A 20,769-nucleotide genomic window follows, 5' to 3' on the forward strand; every position below is an offset into this window, starting at 1 on the left:
ATGTGGCCCATGAGGTGGCTAGATCTGGCACGCAGGACTGCCCAAGAAACAGCGAAGGACTGACCCAGGCTGACCAGGTGTTGATCTGCAACCTGGTGGTGTCCATCTGGGCTGGACCGCAGCCAGTCTTAGATCCCGTCTCACCTACTGGAGACCCCTAATTCCTCCCCAACCTCACCTGGCCCCCGCAGGTGCCTCTCACATGAGCAATGTCAAGCTGGCCATGCCCAGTCAGCCACCCTCCCAAGCTCCATTTTCGCTGGCAGAGGGTTGCAGGAGGTCATCCCTGCTGAAAATGGAGCTCAGGAGCCTGTTTTCGCTGGCAAAAAGCTTGGGCCCTGACACAAGTGACATCAAGCTGGCCACGCCCACTCTGGCCATGCCCAGCCCAGCCCCAAGAGGACAACCTCAATGCTGATCCAGCCCTCAATGTAATCAAACCCCGCCCTATTGGATGTTGCCCAGAGCATGCCCTTCTTGCCAGATTAGATAGGATAGAGAAAATGGCCCCATAAATGACTCAATCCTAAACTACAAAAGACTTTTAAAGGTTGCACCCAGAAACACACTTCGGCACCAGTATGCCCAAGTCATCGCATTTTGCATCAGTTCAAACTTTAGAATATTCCTCAAGGACCGTTCCATGTGAAGCATCTTGTAGCAGTCCTAGCGGGAGGATGCAAGCGCATGAATGATTGTAAACAGCGCTCTCTGGTTCAGGAATGAATGAACTGGCCCAAAGCCCTGAGCTCTGTAAAGAACCTCCTGGCCATGGCTACCATCTGAGTCCAGGAGGACTCCCAGATTGAGCATCACGTATGCCTGGGACAGTGGCAGCCCAATCAAAGATGAAAGGTCCCTGAAACCAGAAGGTCCAAAAACCCAGAGCCATTAAGTCTTGCTTGAACTGAGCTAAAGCTGGTTATATTCTACCAGGCCCCCACCGGCTCCACGCTCTGAACCTCGATAGTACTACTCAGGCAGCCTGGGGTAGAGATATTGATAGGTAAGCTCCCCATTGGGAGCGCAAGTACTTTCAGCGAAGCGTTGTGAGAGTTGTGTTGGAGAACACACAAACCAGCATACAGAGACACTGCAACACCAAAGTTCGGATGACCTCAGCCAGCAGCTTCGTGCAGATATTCAGTAGGGGAGATTCTCAATCATACAGGTCATGGTTATCCCAAGGGTGCTTTTCCAAAAGGCAACTAGACTTTCTTGATTTTTTCCCCTTGAAAATGTTTTGCTTCTCATCCAAGAAACTTCTTCAGAACTTGGATGAAAAGTAAAACGTTTTCGGGGGGGCGACCAAAAGAGTCCAGTTACCTTTAGGAAAAGCACCCTTGGGACCTCAACTTATAACTGTTCATTTAGCAACCATTCAAAGCTACAATAGCACTGAAAAAAGTGGGTCATGACCAGCCCTCACGTTTACAACTGTTGTAGCATCGGCAGGATCATGTAATCGTCATCTGTAGCCTTTCCAGCTGGCTTCCAACAAGCAAGGTCAACACAGGAAGCTGAATTCACTTAATGACTGCATGATTCCCTGAAAAAGCTGCCATGATTTGCTTAACAACTGTGGCAACAATGTTGTAAAATTGGGCTCAGCTCCTTTAACACCTGCCTTACCCAGCAACAGAAATTGAGGGTTACCTGTAGCTGGTGGTTGATCTGCTAAACTTTCTCTGCTAACATTTCTTATGCTCTTGTCATCTTAAACATATATCCAGATAAATGTAATGCTGGCCATCCCTGAGCTACATTTAGTAAATGCATGGCACTACAGGAAGCCTTCAATATCGCTGGCTCAGACTGACAAGCTGGCCATCTTTTCCTTGCCAGGAAATGCCAAGATAGGAAGATGAAGTAGAAAATATACTAAAGGAGGATTAAACTTTACAAAGATTTGACACTGAGGAGGGAGAACCTAGCTGTGTTTACATTACCCAATGCAGTTAAAATTTTGCATCCTGGGATGAAGGATTTCCTAGCAATAAAACAAGCAAGATAATTAAAAGCTTCTTTCTCGGTCCCTTGGATGCATCTTTTCATCTTTATGGGAATGACTCATGGCTTTGACCTCATGGGGCTGTAATTTTATGACAAAGGAAGATATTTTTTTTAAAAAAAAAATCTTTCACGTGAATGAGGACTTTTGCAGGGGGAAAAAATCTGCAACATCCAAGACAAAAATGCCCAGTTCACTTCAACCTTCTCTAGTTGGAAACATCTTTCTTTAAAATATATATAGCACTTATAGTTAGATTCTAAATTTACCCTAAATGGACTGACTGCCATGACATTAAAGTTTTTTTTTAAAAAATACAAAAGGAAATTTAAAAATGTATTATTCCATGCTTCACAGAGACATCCAAGAATAGATAACGGTGAAGGGGAATTATTAATTTATAATCTATTAAATATCACCTTAAAAAAGAACAAGCAAAAATGAAGAATGGAAGCAATAATTTCACAATTCCAAACACATCTAAATGTAGGAAAAGGTCGTATCATAGTTAAATGCTAAAAAAACCTAGGCCTAGTTCTTTTTCTCGTGGGGGCCGTTAGGATGTTTCTTCTGCTCCATATAAAGTGAATGAGGAAAATTTATGGTGGGACAAGGAAGATTTCCTCAAAAATTACACTTAAGGTAACTGTTTAAATGATGTCTAAAGAGAGAAAAACCATTAACAAAACATAAAAAAGGATGCCAATATTTTTCTTTTTAAACTGTTGGAAATTGTAGTATCTAGAAAACATACAGATAGACTCACAGGTTACTAAATAAAAATGTAAAATTGCAGGAATAAGGGGAAAATCCACTTACATTGGTCCCTTGGTACTCAACTGCTTTGAAACTCATCAAATTTAATATTCAACATATTTTGACATAAAATACTTGTCCCAGTACTCATTGTTTCTTTTGGTACTCAACGCACAAGCTCAATGGTGGGATTCCATCCACTCAACAACCAGTTCGCCGAAGAAAGTGAGTGTGCGTGCATGTGTGCATGCAAAACTTCTCTGCAGGTGCGTGCGCACAGCTTCCATGCATGTGCAGCTTCTGACACGCGGCGAGGGTTGACCGAGCAGCTTTTAGGGGCTGTTCCGCTCCATCTCCGCAATCCAGGGCAGTGGCTGCTTCTCTCTGCTGCTGCTCTTGCTGCGAGAGAGCACGTCTCTTGTACAATTTAGCAGCTGTGAGCCGCCGCTTTCCTCTAAGTCCCATCCAGAAAGTGTGCAGCACAGAGAAGCAGCAGCCATATTGAATGCTGGTTCTCTGTGCTGCGCACCTTCCGGATGGGACTTAGAGGAAAGCGGCGGCTCACAGCTGCTAAATTGCACAAGAGACGCTCTCTCTCCTAGCCACAGCACCAGTGGAAAGAAGCAGCTGCTGACCCGGAGATCACATGGAGCATCTCGGCGAGTGAATGAGCCTTGGCAAGGGATGGCTGCAAGATCTCCACTGCAGCGCTTCAGGTAAGAAGCAGTTTGAGGCCAGAAGGGGGCAGAGGCATGCGGGCGGAGGCCCAGGGCAAGGCTGGAGCCGGGAAATGGCACATCCCCCCACCTGGCTGAGATTGGCGGCAAGCAGACAGTGGCTCTGGGGCAAAGCCGGAGCCAGGGAATGGTGTGTCCCTGGGCCCTGACCTGAGATGAAAGGCGAGCGAGTGCCTTGCTTGCCTTTGGTGAGCAGAGCAGGTGAGGCACAGAGAATAGCTGGATAGCAATAGCAATAGCAATAGCAATAGCAGTTTGACTTATATACCGCTTCATAGGGCTTTCAGCCCTCTCTAAGCGGTTTACAGAGTCAGCATATTGCCCCATAGTCTGGGTCCTCATTTCACCCACCTCGGAAGGATGGAAGGCTGAGTCAACCCTGAGCCGGTGAGATTTGAACCGCCCAACTGCAGATAACAGTCAGCTGAAGTGGCTGCAGTACAGCACTCTAACCACTGCGCCACCTCGGATGGTCTGGACCGTGTGGCAAAGGGAAAATAATATATAGGGCAGGACAGGGCGGGGCTACCCGGTGGTCAATTTTACCAATTCTTCGAACTGCTCAAAATCATAACAACTGGTTCACCCGCACCAGTCTGAACTGCCTGAATCCCACCCCTGCACACTAGAACTTATCGGTGTCAGCTGCCTTGTGATTCATTACATTATTCCTTACAGGAAAAACTCGTTTGGTATTCATTGTTTTGGGTAGCCATTGCACTTCCCAGAACCAATTAAGGATGAGTACTGAGGTATCACTGTATTTTTCTTGAAAACCATTGGACCAAATGAATTATATGCAATACTATACTTACTTTTTTAAAGTACCCTTTTTAGCAGTGATTTTCAATCCTAGCAGCTTAAAGATGCGTGGATTTCAGCTTCCAGACTCCCCCAGCCAGCAAGCACTGCTTCTCAACCTTAGTAACTTGAAGATAAATGGACTAGAACTCCCAGAATTCCATGCGTCCGGGAGTTGCTAAGGTTGAGAAACACTGCTTTACAGTTCTAAATAAATGGATGCTACTGCCAAGGCCTATCCCATTTCCCAGTGCCTTGAGATTCAGTGTAAGACAGGGACATATTGACCTACCACTATATATGTGTGTTTCCCAACCAGGAGAACTTCCAGATGTGTAACTTCAACTCCCAGAATTCCCTAGCCAGTTTGGCCGTTGTGGAGAATTCTGGGGGCTAAAAGCCACACATCTGGAAGTTACTGTGGTTGGGAAAGACTGTTCTATATCAAAAGTTAACAAAAGCAAGCAAGGCCATGAGCTAAGAAACCAAACCCTCCTCTTGTGAAAACGAATGCTATGTTTCTTTGGAGAAAGAGTTTTATTTTGTTGCCCCTGAGAACTGTATTATTTAATTTGTCCTCTGCATGCAGGAACCGTAAAGATTTGACTGCGTGATTAGTCTTATATAAACCTCCTATTCCATAGTTTTTGGAAATAAAATTGGGAAGTAAACACTAATAAAATATTAACACATTTCTTAAACATTTTAACATGCCATTTTAAAACAAAACATGAGGAGGTAATATGGTATCAATCATTATGAAAGCAAAAAGGAGTATAGAAATACCCACCCAATTTTTCTGTGCTCTAACATTCCAGCTACTGGACATAGATTTCCCGAATAGTACTAAATATATTAAGGTAAAGGTAAAGGTTCCCCTCGTACATATGTGCTAGTAATTCCCGACTCTAGGGGGCAGTGCTCATCTCCATGTCAAAGCTGAAGAGCCAGCGCTGTCCGAAGATGTCTCCATGGTCATGAAGGCACACAGAATGCTGTTACCTACCCATCAAAGGTGGTTCCTATTTTTCTACATGCCTTTTTAGATTCCTTCAAACTGCTAGGTTGGCAGAAGCTGGGACAAGTAATGGGAGCTCACTCCATTACACAGCACTAGGGAATCCCACCGCCAAGCTGCCGACCTTTCTGATCGACAAGCTCAGCATCTTAGACACTGAGCCACTGTGTCCCTTACTAAATATATTAGGATTCTTCATTTTGGAAGCCCCGGGACACTACAACCATCATGAGTCAATTTTGATCACGTGACCATGGGGGTGATGCACTAGTCATAAGTATGAAAAATGGTTATGTCACTTTTTTCAGTGCCATTGTAACTTTGAACAGTTACTAAATGAACTGTTGTAAGTCAAGAACTACCTGTAATTTCAATTATTCTGAAAAAAGAAGGAGTATAGGAATAGGTAAAGGTAAAGGTTCCCCTCTCACATATGTGCTAGTCATTCCCAACTCTAGGGGGCGGTTCTCATCTCCGTTTCAAAGCCAAAGAGCCAGTGCTGTCTAAAGACATCTCCGTGGTCATGTGGCTGGCATGACTAAATGCCAAAGGCACACGGAACGCTTCCCACCAAAGGTGTTCCCTATTTTTCTACTTGCATTTTTACATGCTTTCGAACTGCTAGGTTGGCAGAAGCTGGGACAAGTAACGGGAGCTCACTCCATTACGTGGCACCAGGGATTCGAGCCGCTGAATTGCCGACCTTTCCGATTGTCAAGCTCAGCGTCTTAGCCACTGAGCCACCACATCCCTAGTATAGGAATACCCACCCAATATTTCTTCCAAGCTTTTTCTTTACTTTAACTACTGGAGACGGACTTCCCCAATAGTACTACATATATTAAGGTTCTTTATTTTGACAGATGTTATTTCCACACATATATTTGGGGAGTGTAACAAGTACTATAGGATTCTGCATGCTAAGCGAAAAGAGAGCAGATCTGCATAGCATTCGCATACTAATGTATTATCTTATTTGACAAAATGCACGTGTACACCCTACATACAAACTAGCCTATCCATATGCATTAAAAGCAACAAAAATATTTGTTATCCTTTCTGTAAACGAATATCTTAACTGTTCTTATGAGATTCCAAGGCTTTTCACCAAAAGGCAATAAAATACCACCATCTTAAATTCCAGACTTTACAAACATCCTACCACCAGCATTACATACAGATGGCCCAGTGCAAGACATCGTTAAAAATGCAGTTGGCACAAACCCAGAATATACCAATAGATATAGCAATGCTTCTCCATGTGGAGAAAAATGTACTGATTCACGTTTTAACTCTCTAGTGCTCATAGTTCAGAGGTGGTATTTAGCCGGTTCGCACCAGTTTGCCCAAATTGGTAGTGGAAATTTTTCCCAGTTCGGTGAACCGGTAGCGATGGCCAGCTGGCCATGCCCCTGAACCAGTCCCCCTGTTGCTGGTTGCTCACTCTGCCCGCCCAGTCGCCGCTCGCTTGTCCCGATGCTTTGCATACCGGCTCTCAAAGAGGAGGAAACTGGCTGCAGAAAAGTTCTCCGGTCAGCGAAAAATCTGCAGCAGCAGCCGCCATGTTCTGGAAGCCAGGCTGCTAAAGGAGGGGAAACAGGGGTGACTGGCGAAGGGAGGGCAAGGGTAGATACGGAGGAATCCTAAAAAATTTCCTACCTTTTCCTGTGGGCGTGGCTTATTGGTGGGTCATGTGACTGAGTGGGCATGGGTGTGAGTGACATCAAGTTGGCCATGCCCACTCAGTCATATGCCCCCCTTAGCCACACCTACCAAACTGATAGCGAAAATTTTTGAAACCCACCAGTCATAACTGCTTGTATTTTTGAAACCATTTGTGCCTGAAAAAGGTTCAGCAACTGTCTTAAAGATATAGAATTCCACCTGTGCTGAGCAGATCAAGTTTAATTTCTCAATGACCTCTTACATCAGAGGTTAACTCAGTAGAGTGATTCTTTCTTATCTTATAGTCACTGAAATGCCCGGCTTTTCTTCCCACAGCTCTAGGAACACACCGCTTTCTGCATAGTCAATGGTTTGGAATATTGGAGAGATATTATAAATGTCGTAATAACTACTGCAACACGTTGGCACCTCCTGAATGGCTGTAGAATAGCTTTGCCTAATCTTGGCACCTTCTATAGTAGTTATGAGCCACAGTGGCTCATATCTATATCGCATATAAATCCAATAAACAAACAAACAAACAAACAGTGACACGGTGGTTAGAGTGCAGTACTGCAGGCTACTTCTGCTGACTGCTTGCTGCTTGCAATTTGGCAGTTCAAAGCTCACCAGGCTCAAGGTTGACTCAGCCTTCCATCCTTCCAAGGTGGGTAAAATGAGGACCCAAATTGTTGAGGGCAATATGCTAATTCTGTAAACCACTTAGAGAGGACTGTAAAGTGGTATATAAGTCGGAGTGCTATTGTTATATGGACATATGGGCTCCCCAATTTCCCATGAACAGCATGGTCACTTGTGAGAATTCTGGGAATTGAAGTTCACAGCTCTGGAGGGTTCCCAACCTGGGCTGGCAAAGCTGACTGCACCAAATATGAAATTTCAAAAAAAAAATGGTCAAAATAGGTTTTTGACTGTTGAGAAAAATATTCAAAAACATTATTCTTTTGGCTCTATTGTAGGAAGACATTCCGGGGTGTCCTGAACTTACAAACATATTTGAGCCCAGAATTATGGTCGTAATCTGCCCATCTTAAGCAGATCATATGACTGAGCCCAATTGTATGGCCATTTGTGCAGTGATCATTAAACAAGTGGAACAGTCATTAAGATAATCCATTGTCCACAATGGGTGGGTTTTTTTTTGCCGAAAACTGGAAATAAATGCTGGTCTCCAGCAAAAAAATAAATAAATAAAGGTCCTGTGGCTGTGGGATGCTGCAAATGTAAATGCTGGCTGGGTGCAAAAAAATTGTGATCAAGTGACTGGGGGGGGGGAATGCATTGTAATAATTTGAATTGGGTCATAAGTAGCCCCGAGGAGGTCAGTCATAACTCTGAACTGTCGCTAAGCAAGCAGTGAGAGGTTAAGAATCATGATTTTTTACATAGCACAGGGGTGTCAAACTCAAGGCCTATGGGCCAGAACCAGCCCACGGGGTGCTTAGATCTGGCTCAAGGGGCCGCCCTGGAAACAGTGAAGGACTGGCCTACGGTGCCTCTTCCAGTGAAAACAAAGCTTGGAATGGTTATATGCAGCCCTCCCAAGCTCCATTTTTGCTGGCAGAGGGTTGCAGGAGGCCATACCAGCCGAAAACGGAGCTCAGGTGCCTGTTTTCACTGACAAAAAGCTTGGGCCACCACAGGAGCCCCAACACAAGTGACATGAAGCTGGCCACCCCCACCTTGGCAACGCCCACCCCAGACCCCTGAGGTCAAACACAACCCTGATGCAGCCCTCAATGAAATCAAGTTTGACACCCCTGACATAGCAGCTAGAATGAAGTAAGCAACCTGCCTGTCGTAGAAATAGTGGGAGAAAAGTACTTCAAAATTCCAGGTACCATTTATTTTTATTTATTTATTTACTATTTATATCCCACCTTTTTTTAAAAAAAATAACTCAGTGTGGTGAACACACCTAGTACTTCTATCTCCTGTTTTCTCCACAGCAACAAACCTGTGGTGTGTGTTGGGTTGAAAGACATTGGCTGGCCCAAGTCACCCAGTAGGTTTTTCATGCCCGCGGCAGAACCCGAACTCACAGTCTCCTGATTTCAGGTCTTCTTTATGTTGAATTGGTTTGGTTTGGTTTGGTTTATTGGATTTATATGCCGCCCTTCTCCCAAGGACTCAGGGCGGCGTACAACATTAAAAAAATACATATTACAAAAGTTAAAAAAAAAATTAGATAGAATATCCAAAAAAACAAACCCAATTAAAATTAACAATAATCAATAATTTGTTTTGTTTTGTTCAGGCCAGGCTGGCTTGCTGGAAAAGCCAACTTTTTAGGGCGCGTCGGAAGGACCTGAGGTCGGGGATTATACAAAGCTCCGGGGGCAGCTCATTCCAGAGGGAATGCAGAATTAGATGCCTCTTGAATTGCCCATGCAATTTCTCAGCGAAAGCAAGCAAATGGTTGGCCACTGTCTTCTTTCATAATGCTTTTAGACTTCCCAGTCTAGACGATACCCTTGAAATTTCCTAACAATTTCACATTCACACACTCATCAGGCCAGCCCTGCTTAATTTCCGAGTGCAAAGTCAGTCAAGTGCATCCAGCTAAAACCAGCGGTTGCAAAAGAGATAAGTGATCGTACAATGGATATACTTCAGTGAGTACACAGAATTTTACAAAAGCCCATTTTTGGATTGTCACCCTAAGGTTTTAAAATCAGAACAATATAATGAGAAGAGCAAATGAAACAACACAGCCAGAAAATGAAATCCAGATTTTTAAAAAGCAGATAGAGCAAAAAAAAAAAAAAATAGTTGTAAATTTCTTCAGGCTTTCTTTGCCAAACATCTAAAACAAGAGTGAGGAGGATTTGGGGCAACTTGAGAAGGCTTTTCCCCTTTTTTAGCATCACCACAAAAAAAGTGCTCATCTCCAAGATTACTATGTTGCCTGCCAACACCTTCTTTGGGAATCTGACAGGATATGAAACACAGGGCCAGCCTCCAGATCATTTATTTCAAGCATACTTCCAAGCCTCCAATAATCCCTACTGGCATCCTTAGAGAATTAAAATTAGGGGCTACGTTACGGAAGCAGAGAACATTCTGGAAAACTGGAAGGGATGGTGGGGAGCAATCTCATTAGCGGTCTTCTATAATAAGGAGGAACTTTCTGACAGTGAGAAGAACCAACCAATGGAACAGAAGTTTCCTTCAGAAGTTGTGGGGGCTTCACCACATGAGACTTTCAAGAAGAGATTGGACTGCTGTTTGTCAGAAATGGTGTAAGGTCCCCTGCTTGAGCTGGGGAGTTGGACTAGAGGACCTATAAGGTCCCTTCCAACTCTGTTAATCTGTTAAATCTGCTAAGTTGAATTATTTCTGTCTAAACATATAAGTAGTTCTTGACTTATGACCATAATGGCGCCTGCCCATTTCTGTTGTCACTCATGACAGTTGTAAAGCAAGACCATCCCATGACTGATTTAATTTTATGACCTTTTTTGCAGGGGTCAGTAAGCAAACAAAATGCTTGTTAAGTGAACTTATCATTTGTTTGGGGTAGGTTTGACTGAAAATCTAAAGTAAATTCAGGTTTTTGGCAAAAACAATGTAGCAATAGCAATAGCAATAGCAGTTAGACTTACATACCGCTTCATAGGGCTTTCAGCTCTCTCTAAGCGGTTTACTGAGTCAGCATATTGCCCCCAACAGTCTGGGTGCTCATTTTACCTACCTCGGGAGGATGGAAGGCTGAGTGAACCTTGAGCCTGGTGAGATTTGAACCGCCGAACTGCAGATAACAGTCAGCTGAAGTAGCCTGCAGTACTGCACTCTACCCACTGCACCACCTCGGCTCTTGTAACAATGTAAAATGCAGTCATGTGACCCTAGGATGCTGCAAACCGCCATAAGTGCAGGCCACTTGCCAAATGCCTGAAATGAGGTCACATGACCATGGAGGGGTATTGTAACTTCAGAACCAGGTGGTAAGTACCCCCAGGGAGTTCTGTCAGTACTTTGAATAGTTGTGACTAATTGTAAACCAAGGACTACCTGTATTCACAAATCTGTTGCAGCTATTTGTAAGAGAGTCCATAGCAGGCTCTCAGAATTGCAAATATACTCATCCTTGGCCTGGCGTCTACAGATATAAACATATCTCCCCTGGCTCATGTAAAACCTTCAATACCTCTACTTGCCTTCAGAAGTTATAGGTACTCCACCACTGGAGGTTTTTAAGAAGAGATTGGACAGTCATTTATCTGGAATGGTATAGAATCTCCTGCTTGAGCAGGGGGTTGGAGTAGAATAGGGGTACCCAAACTTAGCAACATTAAGAGCCAAGGTGGCGCAGTGGTTAAATGCAGCACTGCAGGCTACTGCTAGATCAGCAGGTCAGCGGTTCAAATCTCACCGGCTCAGGGTTGACTCAGCCTTCCATCCTTCCGAGGTGGGTAAAATGAGGACCCAGATTGTTGGGGGCAATATGCTGACTCTCTGTAAACCGCTTAGAGAGGCCTGAAAGGCCTATGAAGCGGTGTATAAGTCTACTGCTATTGCTATTGCTATTGCTATTGCTATTAAGATTTGTGAACTGGGGAATTTTGTGAGTTGAAGTCCACAAGTCTTAAAATTACCAAGTTTGGAGACACCCGGACTAGAAGATCCCTTACAACTGCACTCTACTCTACTCTACCCTACCCTACCCTACCCTACCCTACCCTACCCTACCCTACTCTACTCTACTCTATTCCCTAGCTCTAGGTTCTCTCCATTAAATAATATTATCTGATGGGACTTAGGAAGTGTGCCTTCTTTGACACAGCACCTGCCCTCTGCTCACAGTTGTTAAGGGAATCCCTGCAGTTGCTAAACTAGTTACTACAGTTGTTAAATGAATCTGGCTTCCCCATTGACTTCGCTTGTCAGAAGAAAGTCACAAGACGGGGATCATATGACTCTGGAACCATCCAAAATATGAGTCATCGGCCAAGTGTCCAAATTCTGATCATGTGACCATGGGGATACTGCAATGCTCATAAGTGTGAAAAACGGTCATAGGTCACATTTTTTTAGAACTGTCACCAAAGTTGTATGTCAAGGACTAACTGCATTCAAAAATCTGATCCAGGCCCCATCAGGTCTGTACGTCTTATTTGCTAGTGATTTTAAGTATGCCGCTCAGGGAGTTTTTTCAGATCTAGATGCAGGTGAAAGTACTTTATATAAATAAATGATCATGACCTTGGCATTTAGGAATCTAGGAATAGAAGGATCCTTCGCTCTGTAAATTTAATAGCAGGGTATCTTAAAAGCATGTTATCAGCACAAACTACTGCATTAAATTATCTTCTTGTTTACCTAAAGATAAAAGTTCTCTGTGCAATACCCAACCGAGAGCAATATTTGAGAACGGAAAAAAATGGTAGGAACATTTTGCTAAGGCTTGAGTTTGTCTTCTATTCCCTCTAGATTTACTCCCTGGTGAGTCATTGCAGAAATATCTTGTTTCCCTCTAAGGGACGGCTGGAATTTCAATAAAAACACAAAGGTCATGGATGCAGAATGGGAAAGGGGATGATCAATAAAACCATTAAGAACTTTAAAATTAAAAAAGGGTGTGGGGGGGTCATTTGTTTCAATATATCAAACTCAAGGGTGGTATTCATTTACCTTTCCTACCAGTTCGCAAATGCGAGCATGAGCGTGTCCGCGCATGCGCTGTTGGCGAAAAAAGGGCCTAAATGGGATGCCATAGAGCGGGGGTGGGTGGGCGGGCCCACCTGCAATTTCAGTCACCAGTTTGGGCGAGCCAGTTCAAACCAGGAGAATACCACCTCTGATCAAACTGCTCACTAACTTGTGAGGATTGCTATTAGAGATAGTCCTCGGCTTACAACAGTTCATTTAGCGACCGTTCGATGTCACTGAAAAAAGTGACTTAATGACTGTTTGGGACACTTATGAGCATTGCAGCTTCCTCACAATCACATGATCAAAATTCAGATGCTTGGCAACTGGTTCACATTTATGATGGTTGCAGTGTCCTGGGTCACGTGATCCCCTTTTGCGACCTCCTCGCAATGGGGAAGCCAGATCCACTTAACAACCATATGAGTATCTTAACAACTGCAGTGATTCACTTAACAAATGTGGCAAGAAACATCATAAAATGGGGCAAAATTCACTTAACAATTGTCTTGCTTAGCAACAGAAATATTGGGCACAACCATTTTAGATTTTGCCCAATAATCAAAACCCGCATTTGAAAAAAAGATAGACGCAAGACTTTGGGGGAGGGCCAAAAGGAAGGGGGGAAAAGTTTGAAACTGAATTATGTACAAACGATGAACATGTTATTGCTAAAATGTATACACTTTTATTGAGATTTGAAACAGAAGAGGAGCAAGTTAAAGAGTGCATGATAAAATAGGCAAAGAATTTTGGTTATAACATACAGATGGACCAACGGGAGAGAATGTAGAAAAAAGGACAGAAATTCACATTGTGTTCCAACTAAAAAGAGAACTTTTATAAAATGATGTATGATCAGTATAAGACTCCAGAGAAACGATCAAACATGTATAAAATTACTTCTAATCAATGCTGGAAACGTGAAAAATATGAAGAGGCATTTTATTATGCATAGTAGACTTGCAAAAAACCAAATGAAAATCAGATTCAAATACAAACAATGACAAAGTTTTGAAGATCAATATTCAGATGAAAACAGAACTTTTTGGATAAGACTGAAGGAAAAATGATTTTGTATATAATAACTGCAGCAAGACTATTTTATGCACAAAGATGGGAAAAATAATAAAATACCCACAACAAGAGGAGTGGATTGTGAAGTTGGTGGTACTTGTAGAAATGTGGAAGCGTAAGGATTGGTCACAAAGTTACTTTTTCATCACTGACATTAGTATGAACAGTCATTAAATATGGCAATTTGCTAAATGAGGACTAGCTGCTTTCCCCTCTTTTCTTTGTTTAAGGTGATATGGCCATTGCATTGATGTTAGTAAGCCAGCAATGTTAGCTACCAATAACTTACTAGGAGGAAGAACATCTCCATTGTCAATATTGACCCTAGCTATTTCTTGCACTGCCGTTGCATTGCTATGACTACAAGATGCACCCTATCAAGAATTTTTAAATAAGGAAAAAGGAAGTGCTAGAAGGAACTTCACATTATGCTAAAGCTGGTTGGGGAATTCTGGGAATTAAATTCCACACCTCTTAAAGTTGTCAAGTTTAGAAAAACGCTGTTCAATGTGTTTGCTTTTGACTTGGCATGTCATGTGAACTGCAGCAAAGAATAGACTTTGCGTCAGTTTGCTCCAAATGAGTCCTTTCTCAGACATAAAGACAATCTGAATTGGTCTCTCCACAGGTCATCCTTAGTGAAGTATGTAAGCCAGCATCTGCCTTTCTTGTGTCGGATGAGGAGAGTACATCTTTCTCCTTCTGTCCTAGCCACTCTTTACATAGGCACAATTGAGAGCGTTTTAACAAACTGCATCACTGTTTGGTTTGGTGGCAGCAGCATCTCAGATAGAAAGTCCATACAGAGAGTGGTAAAGACAGCTGAGGAGATCATAGGAAGCTCACTTCCTGGTATTCGGGATGCTACTTATAAGTGCTATGTGCTTAGAGCTCAAAGCATCGTTAGAGACCCCCCATAAACTCATTTCATGGTCTTTATAGTGGAGGTAGTGACCCTTTGAGAGCTGTATGCTATGAAATTTCACTTTAATGTATGCCGATTAGTGTACATTCAAAATGACAATAAAGTTATTATTCTATTCTATTCTATTCTATTCTATGTAGCAGTGATGGCTAACCTTTTTGCCATCCCATGCCAAAAGCGGGGGAAACATGGAAGGGTTTTGCATGCGCGTGCCCACACCCATAATTCTATGTGCCCACCCCCCGTGCATGCATGCAACCCTCCCGTGCTCCCCCCCTCCCACGTTTGGCAACGATGGCATGGTGGTCCTGTTTTTCACCCTCCCCAGGCTCCAGACCCTTTCTAGAAGCCTGGAGAGGGTGAAAAAGGCCTCCCCTCGCCCAGAGCGCCTCCAGATGCTTTAAAACGGCCCGCTTGCAAACTTCCGGTCAGACTGGAAGGCCCGTTTTTTGCTCTCCTCAAGCTCCAGAGCCTTTCTATGAGCTTGGGGAGGGCGAAAATGGCTTTCTCCACCCACCCACCCACCAAGGCCCTCCGGAGGCCAGAAACAACCTGTTTGCCGACTTCCGGTGGGCGAAATAGGTCTGGTTTTCGCTCTCCCCAGGCTCCAGAGGTTTTCTAGGAACTTGGGGAGGGCAAAAACATCCTTCCCCATCCCAACCCCCCCGGAAGCCCACTGGAGGCCGAAAATAGCCAGAAGGCCCAAAAATCAGCTGGCTGGCTGGACCTGAGCTCACATGCCCACCGATATGGCTCTGCATGCAACCTGTGGCACATGTGCCATAGGTTCCCCATCACGGCAATATAGAGTAAACTGGACCCTTTGCGCAGCTTCGTGTGCCTCCGTTCCCATCATGGCAAAAATCTCAGTAGAAAAGAATTGTCGGGCCGGGCAGGTAGTAATAAGCGGAAAGTATGGAAGCAAGATTTGTCTGCGAGGCAATGCAAGGTGGGAGAGCTACAGCAGATGCTGAAATGGGCTGGGATCCAGCCCAGACCCACCGCTTGAAGTAAGAGACTCATCCTGCCTCAAGCGAGAGCCAGCTTTGCATCCAAGCTGTTGTCCCCCCCATCCCACCTCCACTCCTCCAAATCCGGCCGAGACGGCCAAGCGAGTCAATCCTTTTCCAAATGCTCATTATAAGGGATGGCTGCCACCCGCACAATGTACCGAGCGGGGAAGGCATTGAATGGAAAGGCTTCCCTCTGCTGCTGCATAACTCCGGCCTCCCCTGCAGAGAAATATAATAGCGAGGCATTTGGCCAAAACGCAGCAATGCTCGCCAAGGAGGGACTGGGTGGAAGGTCCTGTAGGAAATGGGAAACACAATTATTCCTTGCAATATCTGAGACGCACCAGGGAGCGCAGCATTCCGAAGGAAAGCAAGTGTTTTATTTCAAATATCAGGTGCTAGAAAGCAAAAAAAGGGAAACCTGCAACTTTTCAGAAAGGATCCTGCAGGGTAAGGAAAAGCACCGGAAATCAGCAAGCCGCAGCAGCACGCCACATACACCCCACACCCAGTCGTGGGTTTCAAAAGTTTTTAGAACCTCTTCTGTAGGTGTGACCTGCTTTGTGGGAGTGGCTTGCCAGCCATGTGACTGGGTGGGAGTGGCTTGCCAGCCAAGTGACTGGGTGGGCGTGGCCAACTTGTAAAATGTGGTGAAACTCACTTAACAACGCTCTTTCTTAGCAACCAAAATGGGTGGCTCATAAACTCTGGCATTTGAAGTACGCAAGTCTTAAAGCTGTCAAGTTACAAGACCCTTGCACCCCTAACCCTTTAGAAAAAAAAAACCCAGGTGTGTTCAAGCTTGACAGCTTTAAGACTTGTGGACTTCACCTCCCAGAATTCCTCCTCCAGTCATGTTGGCTCAGGAACTCTGGCATTTGAAGCACGCAAGTCTTAAAGCTGTCATGTTACAAGACCCTTGCACCCCTAATCCTTTAGAAAAAAAACCCAGGGGTGTTCAAACTTGACAGCTTTAAGACTTGTGGACTTCAACTCCCAGAATTCCTCCTCCAGTCATGTCGGCTCAGGAACTCTTGCATTGAAGCACAAAAGTCTTAAAGCTGTCAAGTTACAAGACCCCTAACTCTTTATAAGAAAAACAGGGATGTTCAAACTTGACAGCTTTAAGATTTGTGGACTTCAACTCCCAGAATTCCTCCTCTCGCTCTTCATCTTGATGATGTGCGGATGGGCGGGGGGAGGGAGGGAGCTGGAACCGGTTCTAAACGGCACTGTAGATTTGTGGAACCTCTTCTAAAGAAGAGGTTAGAACTGGCAGGAACCCACCCCTGCCCATACCCCAACTCCAAACTTGAATGCAGAAAATACGACTTCAACCACAGAGTGGTCAACGCCTGGAATGCTCTATCTGACTCCGTTGCTACATCCTCAAACCCCCACAGCTTCAACCTTAAACTGTCTACCGTGGACCTCACCCCATTCCTAAGAGGTCCTTAAAGGGGGCGTGCATAAGTGCACCAGCGTGCCTACCGTCCCTTTCCTACTGTCCCCATTTATTTGTATTCATTTCCTTGGTTCATGCCCATGTTCATATTTATACCTGCTACCTTCTATATGTTTGACAAACTAATAAATATACCTTCCTTGAGATTGGGAATTTTTTTAGATTTAAAAAAAAATCAATGTTCAAAGTTAATAAACAGCCTTGCAAAGGGATAAACGGTAAAAATGTAAAAATGCTTTAGGAATTAACAAAAGACATGAATTCTGCAATTTAAAAAAGACAAATCTCATCCTCATTTGAAAAGGGGGAGAGCACTATTAGGTTCATTACAAGTAGTCCTAAACTTACAACAGTTGGTTTAGTGACCATTTGAAGTTACAATGGCACCAGGGGGAAAAGTGACTTATAACTGCTTTTCACACTTACGACGGTTGCAGCATTCCCTTGGTCACGTGATCAAAATTCAGCCGCTTGGCAACTGGTTCATATTTATGATGGTTGCAGGTCATTTTGCAACCTTCTGACAGGCAAAGTCAATGGGAAAGCCAGATTCACTTAACATCCCTGTTATTAACTTAGCAACTGCATTGATTCGCTTAAGTTGTGGTTATCAGTTGAGGCCGAGGTGGCGCAGTGGTTAGGGTACAGTACTGCAGGCCACTTCAGCTGATTGTTATCTGCAGTTCAGCGGTTCTAATCTCACCGGCTCAAGGTTGACTCAGCCTTCCATCCTTCCGAGGTGGGTAAAATGAGGACCCAGATTGTTGGGGGGCAATATGCTGACTCTGTAAACCAATTAGAGAGGGCTAAAAGCCCTATGAAGCAGTATATAAGTTTAACTGCTATTGCTATTGCTATTATCTGTATTGGACAGACTCAGTCCAACTTTCTTTGATGTCCAATTTGGTGTAGTAATTAGAACAGTGTCCCAAAAGGGCTTTTTCCAAGAGGCTACTGGACCTTCTGGTTTTTCTTGGAAGGTGTTTCGCTTCTTATCCCAAAAGCTTCTCTTTGCCTAGTCTTCCAATCTTCCAGAATCCAGAATGACTGTCAAGGCTGCTTCACTTATTAACCAAGAAAGAAGCCACACAACTCCATTTTGCAGAATTAAGAGTACTTTTACTGATTATAAGTAAATAGAAGCTAAGCAAAGCTGGATCTGAGCAAAGGCACGTGAAAGCATTAGATATCAATACATGACCCATTCCCCTCCCCTTGGTAACCCCAGTCCATAGTCCAATCGTATATCTCCACAGCTGTCAGGTAGGAGACATCTTCAAAAATCATCATCAGGTTGGTATGCTGGACAGTTGGCCTTGGCGGGAAACTCCCCTCCTTGCCACATGCGCAGAAGATGGTGAGAACAACTCCCAATTAACAGTCCTCCTGTACAGATTATTTCCCTCACCCAAATACCATGCCCTCCCTCCCCGTTTCAATAGCAGCTGAAAAGCAAGCAGCAAAACAGAGGCTGACAATGACCATTATTTGTCACTTTCAATCATGTCCATCCTCTATCCAAAAATGGCCTGATGGAGACCGACGTCAGGCTTCAAAATTCTTGGTTCATATCGCACTTTTTAATTGGGCTTTTTATCCAGGCTGCAAGAACCCAAATTGCCACTTGCTGAGAAGCAAAGAGATCCAAAGAAGTCTAACGCTTGGCTTCCATTTACTTATAAAGGTAAGGATTTCCCCTTGTCCAGTTGTATCCTATTCTAGGGAGTGGGGCTCACTCTCTTTCCTAGCCAGGGAGCCAACATTGTCCAAAGATGCTTCTGTGGTCATGTGGCCAGCATGACTTTACACCCAGGTGCATGGAACATTGTTATCTTCCCATTGAAGCAGAGGTGGTATTCATCAGGTTCTGACCAGTTCTGGAGAACCAGTAGTGGGAATTTTGAGTAGTTTGGAGAACCGCTAAATACCACCTCTGACTGGCCCTGCCCCCATCTATTCTCTGCCTCCCGAGTCCCAGCTGAACGGGAGAAAATGGGGATTTTGCAGTAACCTTCCCCTGCCACGCCCACCAAGCCACACCCACAGAACGTAGTAAAAATGTTTGAATCCCATATCTACCGTATTTTTCAGAGTATAAGACACAACTTTTTCCCCTCAAAAAACAGGTTGAAAATCTGGGTGCGTCTTATACACTGAATACAGCATTTTTGGCCTCCCAAAACCCCGCCCACTTTGCAAAAATGGCTGTGCATAGCCTTTAGGGGGCTTCCAGAGTGCTCCTGGGGGCTGGGGAGGGCAAAAATGAGCGAAAAACAGGCCATTGTTTGCTCGTTTTTGCCCCCCCCCCAGCCCCCAGGAGCACTCTATAAGCCTCCTAAAGGCTATATATGCTCTTTTTTGACAAAAATGGGCCTGTTTTTACAAAAAATGGGCTGTTTTTTGCTCGTTTTGCCCCCCCCCAGCCCCCAGGAGCACTCTACAAGCCTCTTAAAGGCTATGCATGCCCTTTTTTGACAAAAAATGGGTCCATTTTTGCAAAAAAAAGGGCCATTTTTTAGAGGTCTGCAGAGTGCAAAAACTTTTTTAAAAAATTTGCCTCTTCAAAATCTTGGTGCGTCTTATACTCTGAAAAATACAGAGCAAGAATAGGAGCTCAACCCTCATGCAATGTTTGGGTCTCAAACTGCCAACCTTCTGTTTGACAAGCCCAGCTAGGCCACTGTACCCACTATTGCCGTTTACTTTCTCAGCTCTGATATGGTATACCTAACTGCCTTCACCATCAAATATGCAGTAATAATTCTGAGCTAAGCAGGAAGACTCTTCAAATCAAAATGTTTCTACTCAAGCCAGCAACGAGCACTCAAAACTATTGCATTAGTACTAAGTATTGCTATTGTCCTTTGCCACTTCTAAGGTACTTCTGGTAAATACTGGACTTATTTTAAACATAAGGTACTTATTCTTTTAAATACTGAAGTTAATTTAAACAAAACTTTTAAAAAAGGAACTCCAAAAGCACTTAACCTCAAAGTTGCTATGGGCTTGTGAATCAAAACACCTCATAACTCTTTTTTTTTTTAAGAGAGAAAGAGGAAATTCTTTATTTGAACTTGGCATACACAAGCCAGCGCCTTTAACTTCCATTTGCAGAGATAAGCTAGTTTTGACTGCTGTTAACGTATAAGTACTCTTAAATTTAAAGGGGCGGACAGAAATTTCTTTCACAAAAATGTATTTATTAGATCGTGCCGAACGCGCGCTGGACAATAAATGCAGAAACGTGGCCAAAAAGAGAGAGAAAATGGAGTGACTGTTTGAAGAAATATTGCACCTTCTCCAACAGCCTGGGTGTTAACACACACAGACAAAAATGCATGGAATCGCTTTCAAAAAACCCATGCTCAATTGAAATGGCTCAGTTACGAAAGGTAGACGAGGAAGCAAATCAGTCTTCCATTTCTCCAAACTGGAAAGTCCAAATACTAATTTAAACGAGATACAGGCGTTGTGAATGCCCCAACACTGGAAATCTTTAAGAAGATGTTGGATAGCCATTTGTCTGAAACGGTATAGGGTTTCCTGCCTAGGCAGGGGGTTGGACTAGAAGACCTCCAAGGTCCCTTCCAACTCTGCTATTGTATTGTATTGGAAGTTTGTAAGAAGA

General features: G+C 43.9%; 1 protein-coding gene across 4 annotated transcripts in view; it reads right to left on the reverse strand.

Annotated features, from left to right (window-relative positions):
• COL26A1 (collagen type XXVI alpha 1 chain) overlaps positions 1-20,769 on the reverse strand; it is a 211,159-nt gene that overhangs the window by 165,647 nt on the left and 24,743 nt on the right. The gene's annotated exons all lie outside the window — the stretch shown is intronic.

This window comes from Thamnophis sirtalis, unplaced genomic scaffold (genome assembly GCF_051295495.1).
Source record: "Thamnophis sirtalis isolate CommonGarterSnake01/CBP01778 unplaced genomic scaffold, rThaSir2_p1.2 scaffold_6, whole genome shotgun sequence".
In the NCBI taxonomy this organism is placed as follows: domain Eukaryota; kingdom Metazoa; phylum Chordata; class Lepidosauria; order Squamata; family Natricidae; genus Thamnophis; species Thamnophis sirtalis.